This window comes from Euprymna scolopes, chromosome 7, assembly GCF_053919585.1.
Source record: "Euprymna scolopes isolate OS-2025 chromosome 7, ASM5391958v1, whole genome shotgun sequence".
Lineage (NCBI taxonomy): Eukaryota > Metazoa > Mollusca > Cephalopoda > Sepiida > Sepiolidae > Euprymna > Euprymna scolopes.
In genome coordinates, this window is record NC_136488.1 from 20,304,581 (window position 1) to 20,319,277 (window position 14,697).

At 37.2% G+C, this 14,697-nt stretch overlaps 1 protein-coding gene and 1 pseudogene across 2 annotated transcripts in view; one reads left to right on the plus strand and one right to left on the minus strand.

The window, feature by feature from the left end:
* Positions 1-14,697, minus strand: part of LOC145279625 (alanine--glyoxylate aminotransferase-like) — a 93,220-nt gene that overhangs the window by 58,258 nt on the left and 20,265 nt on the right. The window lies entirely within an intron of this gene.
* LOC145280668 (5S ribosomal RNA) lies at positions 7,943-8,059 on the plus strand (annotated as a pseudogene).

Here is a 14,697-nt window from a genome sequence, read left to right on the forward strand (position 1 = left end):
TCAGCTGTTGCATGGCCGATTTAAACATTTCTCCTACAAGGGTAACTCTCTTGCAGGATCATTGGCTATCTAGTATACTGAAACGTGATGTACTTACCTGGTGGAGAGAGTGGACCTTTTAAGTGATAAACAAGCACTGAAGTTAGTAAACGAGATATTTATTCCTGTCCATATTATTAGCATTCTTCGGGCTACTGGTTTCATCTTTAGTGTTATTGCTACAACATTTCAGTCGATGTAATCTCCCACCTTCTTCAGGTGCATCTTGTCGAACTCGGGAATCTTTTTGTCGAACTCATGAACACACACACACACACACACACACACACACACACACACACACACACACACACACACACACACACACACACACACACACACATACACTCTGACAAAGCAGGCACTGTAATATACATACATTCCTATCTAAGTTACTCTATGTAAACGCACATAGTGTCATCGTAAATTAACATAGAACACTCTCACTAACAAAACAGGCACCTTAATATACATACACTCTAATATCTATTCCATTTGCACATACGTAAACGCACACAGTGCTAGTCGGAATAAACACGTGCACTCAATTTTTATTTGTAGAAAAAAACCCCAATAATTCTTCTCTCACCAGAACATTCTTAGGACTTTTTAAACATTCGTGTGTTTTACATGATTTTATTTACACTGTGAAAATGATACTTAAGATGAGAATAGCTGTTCAAAGAATCCGCATAATCATTTGTCATCCAAAAAATTCAGAAACATTTATTTCTATGATAGAAAGTTTACGTTCAAGACTAGATTCTATAAATCATTTCTTTATCTTCTTTCTTGCCTTTCTTCTTTTTTCTTTCTTTCTTTTTTTAAAAAGGGAATCACCACTTATCAAGGCCCAGAGGCCACTCAAGGATAAGGGTTACAGAGTGTACAGTGATCAAAAGGACAATATCATAGTAATCGTTAGAAGTGTAAATTTGGTAAATCGGATCACTTAAGGGGAATGGCTCATCAAGAACTTGTTTACATTGAATTTGAAGACGGCCATATTGTAGTCAGCTGGAAAGCAGCTAAACGTAAGAAAGTTCCACAGGTGTGTAGTTCTAAGAAAGAAGCTTTGTTCATAGAATCTACGTTTAGGTTTAGGCACAGATAAAGAGTGGGGAAAATTATTGATAGTGTTTTCAGCCAAATGAGTGTTTCTTGTGAATGTTTGGCGAGGGGAGACCATAGATTGAAGCTCAGATGAAAATAACGATAAAGAGACAGGCTCGCAATGTCTCTTCTGTGAGAAAGAGGTTGCAGGGAAGAGAAAAGGGCATCCCCCACTAGGCTACAAAGTCTATTCTGAACTCTGTCAAGGCAGGATAAGGTCTTCCTCGCACCTCCCGCCCAGATGTGACAGCAATACTCCATCCTTGGACGTACCTGGCTCTTATATAGGTAGAGAATTGCATCACTAGGTAGATATCTACTGGATAGATAAAAGGATCCCACCATTTTTCCAGCGACCTTGGCAACAGATTGGATTCATATATAAAACTAGAAGAGATGCCCGACGTTGCCCGGGCCATGTAAAAAAGAAAATGAAGTTGTGTTTAATCACACTTGTTAAATGATTTTTGTTTGAATTTAATTATTTTTACTGTGCAATAATTTATATCAGTTTGAAAAAAAATCCACTGATGTTGGCCCACTGCTACAAATTTGGAATAGGGGCACACGAGAAAAAAGTGTGAAGCAAAAATATTTAATTAAATTTTAATAAGATTAAAAAATATTTGTGATTTACGTAAGTAATGATTATACATTTAATAGTAATCTGATCATTAAATCAACATTCAGTGAAATTAACTGATTTTTGTTTTAATTAAATCAACCGCCGATAAAAAAATTCCCTCAAATTATTGTTTTGAACCAAGTAAATAATACAAAGTACAAAACAAAGAAATATATATATGTAGCGAATATATTATGCATACCCCCCAGTCGTACAAGATAGGAGAAATGGGAGAAAGGAAAAATGAATTGCTTTAAGGAAGGAACGAACAACGCGTTTACTTGAATTGAACGAACTAGGATTTATTTCGTGAAGAAACAAGTGAAAGAAAAGGGTACAGCACGTGTTCATGTTCGCGTTCGTCTCTCGCTGTTTACTAGTGAGAAGGAGAAAGTCTATTGTTGTAGAGAGAGAGAGAAAGAAAATCAATCCAGTGTGGTGTGCGTCTCTCGCTGTTAGCTGGTGAGGAGGAAAGTGTACTGTAGTATAGAGAGAGAATGAGAAAAAGTCAATCCAGGCCATCGAAATAGAAAGCATATAAAGTGTACATACTGTCTGTTAGCTCGTGCCCCATACATAGTCGCAGGGGACGTGACGAAAGGGAGGCGGCTGGTTAGCCGAACCTCTCAGCTCGAGAGCTGGTCCGCAAAAGGAAGATGCTGCTTATTGCTCTTGCTTTTATACTTGTTTCCGGTGGTCTTTTGCGCATGTGTGGATTTCCTTTGAAAGGGAAGTGACGTCGTCCATCTGTGCGTACATGTGCGTACGTTAGCGTGTGCGCGTATACACGTGAATGTGAGTGTATGTACGCGAACGTGAATATATGTGCGTGTGTGGACGTGCTCGCGTATGTTTGTGTGCACGTACGTATGTGACAAGTAATATAGCTTGAGATGTGAACGCGTGTTTTTGTGTGAGACTAGAAAAGGTTCCCACATATATAAAAAAAACTTTTAACTCTGTTCAGATGCAAAAGCTTACCGAAATAAACGTTTTCCAAAATATATAAAAAATAAAAAAACGAAACGTCCGCCGTAAGGTGAGCGCGAACGCTAAAAGAAATATTTCTGAGCCAATGTTCTAACCCGTTGAGCCAAGGTGACAATCTTACCATGATGTTTCACATTTAAAAAGTTGTATCCGAAAGGTGAAGTGATTCACGCATGCGCAGATGCTGAAATCGTTTAGAAAAAGACGGTTTTACGTGACTCTCTCCATCAGATTTTGCGGTCGTTAAGGTAGAAAAAAATGAGCATGAAAATAACCGAACACTTTCCATGCAAATCTTTCCAACTCAGTTTTTTTTAATGCCAATTTCTTCAGCATGTTTTACGAAACATTTTCGCATTTTTTTTTTAATATTACATTTATTCCTAGATTTCTTCCCCTCACAGAAATATTTATTCCTAAATTTCTTCCTACCCCCCTCCCCAAATAACAGAAGGTAGCAAAAATATTCGCCCTCTTCAAATTATACATACATTACAACCCCACCACTATACACTGGGACAGTTGTTTATACAAGGAAACTGTTATAGAGCACCGTATATTCCATGATTCTGGTATTCTTATTCTTTAATTTTGTGTGCTTGACAATAATACATTCTGCATACCCGCATTCAATTTAAACGAACACATTTGTTGCACAGCATATTTCACATAACAATCAAGTGGAATTCGTAAGTTAGTTTTTCTATTTAATAAAAAAATAAATGAAAAACTTGGAATAAACAGGTAAAACTGTTTTAAGAACATGTTAAGACGCAGAAACTTTATTAAAAGGAAAAAGAAAAACACGATTCAATTTCTTTCTTTCTTTTTTCATTTTTTTAAAAGTTGAAACATTTTTGTTATTATTATCAGGTTCATTTTCAGAGAACGAAAATGTTTTGTTGCTTGTTTTTTTTTTTTGCAAGTAAAATCTCTTTAAAACGAATATGTGCTAAAAAAGCTTACTGAGAAGAGTTAGTTGCCACCTCGTACGTTTAATAACAACAACAACAACAACAACAACAATAGCAACGGCAGGCTTTGGACATGACAACACAAGAATTTTACTTACAAGGAAAACAAACAGGCGATAGAACTCGTTCACTCTGCGGCTTTCTATACTGTCTCTTGTTTGTGTTTGAACCACGTGTTCGCCTGTTCGAGGTGTAGTCGTCTGCAGAGATCCCAGTGCACTGCCTTCCCTTTGTAGTTGTACCTGTCTTTATATTCCTTATTATTGTCTCACAAGGAGCTTTCACACAGGTCACCAAAGATCTCTCCTTGAAAACAACCCGTAGTGTTCCCTGAAAGCTGAGTGACAACAAGTCTCCCCAGATTTCCAGTACTCTCCACCTCTTTCGATAACATTTGCAAATGAATTTGCGTTACCGCAACAGCTGCTTACCATTGACCTCTCGCTTGACAACGGCCATTGGTCTCCACTGGAATTTGAGTGGTAATAAGCCTCCCCAAGGTCCCAGTTCTCTTCGCCTTCTTGTTCTTCTTGTTCAGTTCTTCTTGTCCAGTGGAGGTCTGGTCAGTGCTCTCCTCTCGGCCTTTCCATCCTCCTTGATCCTTCTCGACTATTTAGCATCCCTCTTTTGGGCGGGAGCTGTGATGAGGCAATGGAAGGGGATGGGCGAGAGGATAAAAAACTTATAGATATGCAGCTTAAACGTTCTTGCTTCCATGTCACACCTCTTCATGTCACGCCTCTTCATGTCACGCCTCTTTATGCTTTGCCTCTGCAGCAGTTTGTCTGGCCCGCACATGTGACTCATATGTATTAGTGTTGTGGAGACGCCTACTAATTAACATAGGCGGGTGAGTGAGATATATAAAGGTATCAATCACCAATACTGGGGGAGTCCGACAACGCCCGTCAAATAGGCAAGACGCTTATGCTGCCTCCAGTAAGACATGCAACACGCCACCTGCCGGAATATCTCCAACTGAAGTATATCTGAAGACATGTAAATATGTATATAACTTTTCTTCCTAATATATTATTCTATACCTTTACTTTCGTGTTCTTGTTAATTATTTGTGCAGACACAACACTTAGTCTCTGCATTCAAGAGTTTTCCTTAATATTTCCATTGTTTTCATTATTGTTATTCATTGTATCTTTCCAGCCATTCCTCTGATTCTAATTTCTCCCTTTCTGTTTTCAAAGTTTTTGGAATTGTTCCTAGTGCTCCTACTATTATAGGTATTATCCTGATTTTCTTCATCATCCATATCCCTTTCAGCCCTCTGGCTAGCTCTACATATTTGTTTCTCCTTTTCTTTGATATTTATCCTGTGGTCAGCTGGAACAGCAAAGTTTACGATTTGACTGGACTTTTCTTTCTTGTTGATTATTACGGTATCCGGTCTTGTTTCTTGGATGGGTTTATCTGTTTTTATGCCCATGTCTCATAGGATCTTGTGACTTTCATTTTCTAGTACTGCTGCCGGTTTATGCTTGTGCCATTTATCTGGATATTCAAGATGCAATCGTCTGCATAATTGCCAGTGTAATGCCTTCCCCACTTGATCGTGTCTATTTTTATATTCTTTTTGGGCTAGTTTTCTGCATTCATTTATTATGTGTTTTATTGTTTCGTCTTTTAGCCCGCAGAGTCTGCATTTCCTTTTTTCTTTTGTCTTGTTGATTCTTGCTTTGATGTGGTTGGTTCTAATCGCGTTATCTTATGTGACTGTTATTAGGTATTCAGTTTCCCTGTTTAGGTTTCCTTTTTGTAGCCATGTCCAAGTGTTTTCGTTAGTCTCATCTTTTGTCAATCTTATGAATCGTTCATGCAGCTATTTCCCTTCCAATTTCATTTAAGATCAGTCTAATGGGGCTCGACACTGGTCATGATCGATAGTGACTGGCAACGATCAACCACAATCGCCTAAAAATGCTTATGAGTGCTCGCCATTGGAGACAGATCATTTGATTTTGGAGTAGTCCAAATGAGGCCGATATTGATCATGGCTGACACTAAACGTCGGGAACCAATAGTAACAGTTGGAAAGGTAGCCAGTGTCCACTAGTAAACGAAAGTAAATGTAAGTAACAGCCTAAAAGCAGCACTTAATGCCAATAATCATCATTGCCCGCCACAGGTAATCAATGCCTGCCAGTGCCCAACAATGCTCGAAAGTGAAAGGCAGATGATTTCAGTTCAGAGCAAACCAATGGAGGCCGACACTGATCATAATCGCCAGTTACAAGCAGTGACTTCTGCTACACGCCATTGACAGACAATGCTCGACAGTGGAAGCCAGATGATTGCATTTTGGTCACAGACGCCAGTGACCGTTATTTTTCAGGGCTGACAAACGTTGTTTAGTTTGTTTTCGGGGGTGGGGCTAATATGTTCTGATTTTGTGTGATGCTTCCATCGGGTAACGCCAATATATGTCCTGCTAGTTTCTAATAAGAGTCAATCTGATCTCCTTGCTTCGATCAAATTGTCACATTGGCTATTCATATCCCAGTGTTAAATATTGGTCTCTTGGCTAACCCCGGTTTTCCTACAATAAGCAAAAGAGGTGGCGATTGTCAGGGATATTGAATAAAAAACATTTCAATAATAGAAAAAAAATGTTTGGAAAAATAGTTTGAAAGGCAAAAAGACTGTATGAGATACATGATTACAGTTAGGAATTTAGTTTTCATAAACAACGATGTTAGTACGTGACAAAGATCAGGTGAATTATTCTTTGGGAAGTAATTACTAAAAATAAACGAGTTGCACTTCGAGAACAAAAGAAGTAGCCAACATGAATAAATGTTAAATGTGTGAAATATAATTTGCTTGTCATCAATTTTGGGAGGAGAAAACCATTTGCATTTTCAGAAGCACGTTCAGAACGATACGTCAATGTGCTGCGACTGCAAGAAGGTATGTTCTTCCTTTTTCTGATGCAACGCAGAAAGGAACTATTTATAAAGTGTTATATGTCCCGTGGGAACTGTATCTATACGTGTAGTGCATTTGGCATTTTACTGAGCACTTTTAATTACGTGATTGTCATCAGGATTAGTATTTTTGAAAAGGCTTTATTTGATTTTATATTCTTTTCCAAGTTGTCTGGCAAAAAAAAAAGGATAACAAAGAGGTTTGGTTTAATCTATTATTTATTAGCTGTGAATATATATTGATTTTATTTAATATTTTGTCTCTTTTTAATTTTTAAAGTTTATTTTTTAATTACATGTTAGTTTTATTTCATTATTTATGTGTTTTTAATTGTTAAATACGTTTACATATATTTGTATCTGTATTTAATGCTTCTCTGCTAATATTAGCTTGTACTGTTTTGTTAGCATATTAGCAGAGAGACCAGATGTTGTCCAGGATTGAATGAAGATCAACAAATATTCCACCCTCCCATACTTTTATTGTCATCGAAATTGGTGAAATCGACCATTTTTTTAATCAAACTCAATCTATTGTCTGTTCTTGTCAAATACCCCTCATTCCCATAGTTTCCGGAAAGAAGCTTCAAATGTCTCCCTGCAGTAACTTAGTCCATAGCACATTGTAGTTTACATTGCACTGTACAGAATCTACTGTTGATTTTATAAAATTATCTGTAAATAATGGCTTCACTTAAAGTTTAAAATGTAAAAATCAAGTATCATGGTTCAATTATGCAATAAACAGAAACATTCATTTTGAACGCGCCCCTATATTATAAAAGAACCGACTGTTGATTTTATGAAATTATTTTGACATATTCACTTGAATTAAAGTTAAATGTATAAAAGTGAAGTATCACGGTTCAATTGTGCTCTAAAAAGAAACATTCGTTTCGAATGCGCCTCTATCTTACAAAAGAATCTAAAGTAAATTTTATAGGCTGGACCTTTCTGCTTTTGCGATAATTAAATTTCTTAAATGTACTTGTGATGCTAGGCTGTATAAAAGTATCAAAGTCAGACTTCCTTCTTTAATTGATTTTTCTGATTAAATATTTCCGATACTTATTAAACGTATTCCGATAGAAACCCTAAGAACACTCCCAGCCACATCAAATACCATCGTGTGAAATTTAAAACACATCGCCTCAGTCGTTTACGAGTCCATACGGAACGAACTCACGCATACACACACACACACACACACACACACACACACACACACAGATTTCCTTTTAAATAATAGTAGATAATTATCAATATACGGCATAATTGCGTTGACACACCGGTTCTCGTCAGATCACCAAAGTTAAGCAATGTTGAGCCTGGTTAGTATCAGATGGGTGACCATTTGGGAATTCTAGGCGCTGTATGTCCTCTCCGCTTATCTCAGCATTTGTTTCCAGTCGTCTTGTACATACACTTCACTTGCCACTGGTATTTAACAATGTCGACTCAGGAGATGTGTGGTTGGAGATTTCGCACCTCCTGCCATAAAAATTTCATGCGTAGACACCCCTTCGTGGGTATCCATAGTCTGTTAATTGCCATGTCTTGGAAATAAGCAAAGAGCGATTACCTAATGATGTGCAACATTTACGACTTCGGGTTGTTAGAATACTCTCTAACTGCTTTACTGTTATGCTCGCATTGTGCATTTATAAGTGTTTAATTTCTCTTAATTCTCCTATTAATTGATGCTGGCCCAGTGGTAACGTCCCAGCCAATGGGGTTAAAGGTAACTTTGTAACTGGATTCGAATCTCTCGACTAGTAGTAACTATCGCTTCCTACACTGATGATTGCGAAAGCATGAAACCTTAGTCTCTGTAGGTATAAAAATAGTTATTAATATTTTTAAATGTATTTTTCTTGAAATAAATAATCGGTATAATCTAAATAATAGGAATAATCAATCCTTATTAAAAAAAGTTCAAAAACATGTTTTATCTTTTTTTATTAAACATTCATGTTTTAATTTATTTATTACAATTCAACAACTGATCTCAGTCTTATCACATCCCAAGGTGCGATCATCGCCTATAACCTATCCAAGCTTACATCAACACTACAGCAGTATGCCATCGAGCAGTTACACATTCCAAATCAATCGTCAGGTCAGAGAGTCCTCAAGCAGTGTAGAGATATCCCGAATGTTACAATTTAATCATAGTCTGAAGGTCAGACAGTGTATATGACCTATTTCGTTTTAATGCTATTTGCACATTGATTTGCCTATTGTCATAATGCAATTGGGCCTGGTCTTGCTTAGGCATTTTTAATTTAATTAAGTCTACAGCGTTTCATCGCATAACTAACGACGCAACTTTGTAAGATAAGACGTTGTATGACATTTAGTGTTCACTTGATTGCCAACAAAGAAGGCATATAACTGATAAGTTGCGTTTCTATCTTATATCTGATTTGATAAAAAAATGGGGTAAAGAATTATCCATAATTAAAGTTTCCTTATGATAGAAGGTCGTTTAACTCCATATCTCTATCTTTACTATTATATATAAATCACTGTGTGTGTGTGTGTGTGTGTGAGTTTCTTCCTCAGATGTTCCAAAACGGCCGAGTTTATCTTTTGCAAATTTCACACAAAGCTAATTTATATGTCTGGTAGTGTTCTTAGATATGATTTGTACAGAAATGCATCCGAGAAGTATCGAAAATAGAAAACAGTCCGATCTTAAAAACAGCTTTCCTCTCTTATAGATTAAAAAGAAGAATTTTTACTTTACATTAGATAACAAGGGCGATAATAAAATTTCAGATAATCATTTCTTCTTAAAAAACAGATTTATTATTACCTGGAGATATAGCTTAGTGATAACGCATTCAACTACACACCAAATGATCTCCTGTTCAAGCCTGGGTGTACCTCCTCATTTTATTTTAATTTTTTCTTATTAATGAGTTCAATTCACAATAAAAGAAGATGTACCATTTAAAATCGCTGCAAATCATTTTCATATTTTTAAACTAAACATTAATCAGAAGTGACTTTTTCAGGGCATTCATCGTGAAACCCAAATATCAACTGATGTGATATTGTAAACAAACACAAACGGAATTTGATGAACAACATTATCATTATTTTATATATTTATTTATTTTGCGAAATAGTCCACCGGGCAAATTATTCCTCATAATATATAATGATCATTAGAGGATTGATTTTATAATAATACATACGCATTCTACATAAATTAAAATATGTTAAAGTCTATTGCACGGCTGGTCAACGCTGAGCTGACAGCTAGTTCAAAATAACGAAATAAGTAGATGACACGGAAGATTAACAGAAAATACTTTTTTTTTTTGGCAGTGATGAAAAAGGAGTTAAACACAGTAAAGAGTCATTCTTTACAAAAATGGGCGCCATGCAACTTTGTAGATTCTTTCCCATCGCTAGTGAATTATAAGAACCGGCACAGCATGTTAGTTTCATAAAACTCTCAAGACTCTAAATATGGCTCAATAATAAGCGCCCTTTTGGAGGAGCTGCAACTCTCGACATATAAAACACTTGTGCCTGACATCTATGGTTCTCGTGGGGAGACACGTAAAATCGAAAAGATGTTATCAGAACAGGTGAAGGCAGCAATAACTGGATAACAAAAGTGTGTCGTCAATCAGATTTGATCCCAACAAAGTTAGATCGAAGTTTATAAAATGTAGAGTTAGAAGGTGGCGCCGAAAGGTTAGGAACTTGTGAACATAGGTTTTTTTTTTGTTATTTCTAGTTGATATGCGTTAAGGTTTCCCCTCTCTCCCTTTTCTCTCTTTCTCTCTCATTTTTGTCAACACGAGGGAAAAATCAAACTCCTATCCTTACATCATCAACGCTCTGATCCTCATCTAGCATCAATTGTGATGGATGGCTCTCGTCTGGGTGAGGCCCCGTGTTTTGACAAGCTTCTGGGTTTGACCTTTACTCCTGATCTGAAATGGAACACGTACATCAAGTCTGTTGCCAAGGTCGCTGGAAAGATGGTGGGATCCTTCTACCGCTCCAGAAGATATCTCACTACTAATGCAATTCTCTATCTATATAAAAGCCAAGTACGTCCAAGGATGGAATACTGCTGCCATATCTGGGCAGGAGCTGCTAAAAACAGCCTATCCTGCTTTGACAGAGTACAAAATAGACTTTGTGGCTTAGTGGGGAATGCCCTTTTCTCTACCCTGCAACCTCTCTCCCACAGAAGAGATGTTGCGAGCCTATCCTTGTTTTATCGTTATTTCCATAGCAGGTGCTCGTCTGAACTCCAATCTCTGGTCCCCCCTCGCCAATCTTTTACGAAAAACACCCGTCTAGCTGAATCCACTGTGAAAAATTTCCCCCACTCTATATCTGTGCCTAAATCAAAACACGGATTCCATGAACAAAGCTTCTTTCTTAGAACTGCACGCCTGTGGAACTCTGTTCCGTCTGCCTGCTTCCCACCGGACTACAACTTGGATGACTTCAAGTCCAATGTTAACAAATTCCTAATGAACCGCCCCCTTAAGTAAACACTTCATCAAATCTCCACACTAACGTAATGTACTTGCAATAACCCTTATCCCTGAGTGGCTTCCGGGCCTTGATAAGTGGTGATCACTGTGTAAAAAAAAAAAAAAAAGAAGATTTGCAGTTGGAGTTTAGACTTTGCGACTTCAGAAGCTGAAATGTAAAAATAAACTAGCGGGGGTACCCGGCATTGCCCGGGTGTTTGTAGGTGTGTGTATTGGAAGGCGGGGGGGGGGGGGGGGTAAAGCAGAACAAAAACGAAACTTAACCCTGTTTGAATATAAAAAAACGATGTTAACCCTCTTAAAAATAAAACAAAAACAACCCAAGCGATTTTAAAAATGGAAAAAAAAATCTTTTGTAGGTGTAAAAGAAAAAAAAGGGGGGGTGGCAGGTAGGCTCGAATCAGGAGCGTTGAGGTCAATAGGCTGACGACATACACCTGCGCTACAACGACGGAAGCAATGTAAGACGTTAAATTTAGCGATTAAAAAGTGAATGTTCAAATTGAGGTAAAACATCACGCTATTCCGCAGTTAACTATTTCTGCGAAACAATTTAAAAGTGTGTGTTTAATGAGGTCAAATCTGCACTTAATTTTACTGCAGGATAGTTCTTTTGAGTTTGTTTTTTTACCCAACTTTGTCTGGTTTTGTTTCTCTTTTATTAGGGGAGTGTCCAAATGAAATCAATTGTCTGATATGACGGTGAAAACCGACATTGACCAAACGTCCATCACCTTCTGGACGTTGTTTCTGGGCTAGCTGAGAAGCTCTCATTAGTTTCATATCAGTTTCGCTTTTATACGAAAAAGCCGAATGAACTCATGAAAAGCCAAAATAGCAATAATTTTGTAAAAGTCACTGTAAGACGCACTTCGCAAATCATAGATATTATTATCTAGGGAGCATATAAACATTTCAAAGCGATAGTAACCCCCCAGGAACCCCAGCGAAAAAAACCTTTGTTGGACATACAAACACTCTTGCACACGTTTTGCTTTATATATATATATATATATAGATTATATATTTTTTACATATAAAAGTGTGATTTTTTTTGCTAGGCATTCAATTTCAGCTGATGATCCTAGCTCAGATGATTAATTCTTTGAAGAGAATTATTCACGCTTAAACCCCCGAAGAACAACCTAAATTAAGGGGATGTGCTTATTATTAAACCCCGGACATCTGATCGTACTGTACAAGGACGTGAGAGCCCTTCTAGTTGCATCTCCACGGTGGAGAGACACCAAGTTACACTTCTCAGCCAACGACCAAGTTACACTTCTCAGCCAACGATCAAGTTACACTTCTCAGCCAACGACCAAGTTACACTTCTCAGCCAACGATCAAGTTACACAACAGAATAAAGTGTTCGAAAGAACAACCTGCAGGCGCCGTTAGAAATCCGACAATTCCAAATAAGTATTCTTACGCAAAGACCTTTAATTAGACGATCGACTAATTATTCAGTTGTACCTGTCTATTCACATCAAGAGAAAATAGTACCTCGAAATATGTAACTGTTACACACTTATGTCAAACTGTATTTATCATTTTTATTAAAATTTTAATTTTGATAGTAAATTAAACATGAATATAGGAATCATATTACATTGTAAAATATTTTATTTATATACTTCTTTGTACTTAGAATTGAGAATTACTTAAATAAATATATTTGTTCTAGTTTATACAAACTCTTCAAGCGATTTTTGTACAGTTGATTGTAGCAGCAACAGTGAATGTTCTTTTTACGTATCGACTCCTGAGTGTACAAAAGCTCAAATGAACACCTTTTCAATCAATCAGAGTGCATAAAACATTCATTTCCAAAAAACTAATGTGTGCTATAAAACTTCAAACACATAGTTTTCGTTCTCTTTTTCCATATCTATGGCTCACAACCAACACATGTACATACGTTATAATTCAGCTGGGCTCTTAGGGACTGAAAGGGAATCTTTGCAATAGCACACACATGAGAGCTACAGACACGACTTACTGAACACATATACAAAGTTCGTGCATATGCATATACACATACAGGCATTCTAATATACACGTATGATTATCTCATTTACATTACATCAGCCAAAATGAACATAAACTCTCACTAACAAAACAGGCACGTTAATATACACATACACACGCATCCACACACATACACATGCACACACTTTTATGCCTATTCCATTTGCACATACGTAAATGCACGCGTCACCAGCCAGAATAAACATATGAATTCAATTTCTCCCTGTAGAAAAAAAAAATTCTTCTTTCACTAAAACATTCTTGGGACTCTCTGAAGTTTTGGGTTTTTTTTTTTTACATAATTTTATTTTCGTTCGTATTATTTGGCTTCATCGGACTACTGTTCTCATTTTGAGTGTCATTTTCACAACGTTTTGGTTGATGTAACCTCTTACCTTCTTCAGGTGTATCTTGTCGAACTCGGGAAGGTTTCTGTTGAATTCGGGAATTTGGATGGAAATTTGGATGAAACATGAGGGTAACATGCTCTCATTCCATCAGTCGTGACTGGATAGAAGTCTTAAGTAGTTCACAATTGTATTTTTTAATCACCCACACTGAGGCTTGAACCTTTAACCTTCAGGAGAATATCACTTTTATAATTGATTTTTCTAAGTACTCTAACTACTGTGCCACGGGCCCTTCTGCAAGGATCTGTGGTTAGAGTACTGAAGAATGTTAAAGGTTACATCGAATGAAACGTTGTGAAAATGATTTCTTGACCTTAAAAGGATCCACTAATTTTAGTAGGCCTTTTCATTATTTGTGACCCGAATCTCTACCTTTCAGCAGCTCTACGGACAGATTTAATTCTGCTAAACACCTATGATATATGACATAATCATGGTAACATCTATTTTCACAAAGTCACTGAAGTTAAGCAATTGGCGATTGGGGAATACTAGGTGCTGTATAGAGTGGTGGGATAGCACTAGTGTCGAAGGAAAAATAAAGCGTGCTTCCCTTCGCTAATCTGTAGGACACCTTTGAGCAAAGTTGAGAACCCACTTCAGCCCTGTATCAAGAGGGGTGGGGGCGAAGTGGGTTCTTGACCTTCAGGTTAATGTGAAGTCATGAAAAGCAAGTGACTGATGTAATATGGAAGCAATCAGGAACAGATTCCTATGGGTACAATGGTCAGGTCAATCGCCCAATATGACCCTGCAGGGCAGAAAGAAGCTGCATCTACTGTACAACTGTAAAGCTATGGCAATACATTAAGCATTTTCGAGAAATAGTGTAATGGAGTTCTGAATGGTGAGCAACAATGAATTCATGAATATCTCCAGAGAGAGATAGATGAAGAGTCATAGCTGTAAATGCCTGTACCAGACACTTGTCGAATGAATGAAACACCCACGAGTTGTGAATAAAGTCCGATTTATTTTTGTATCAACTTTGTTATTCCTATTTGGATACTCAAGGAAGGTTTCTATCGAACTCGGGAATTTGGACAG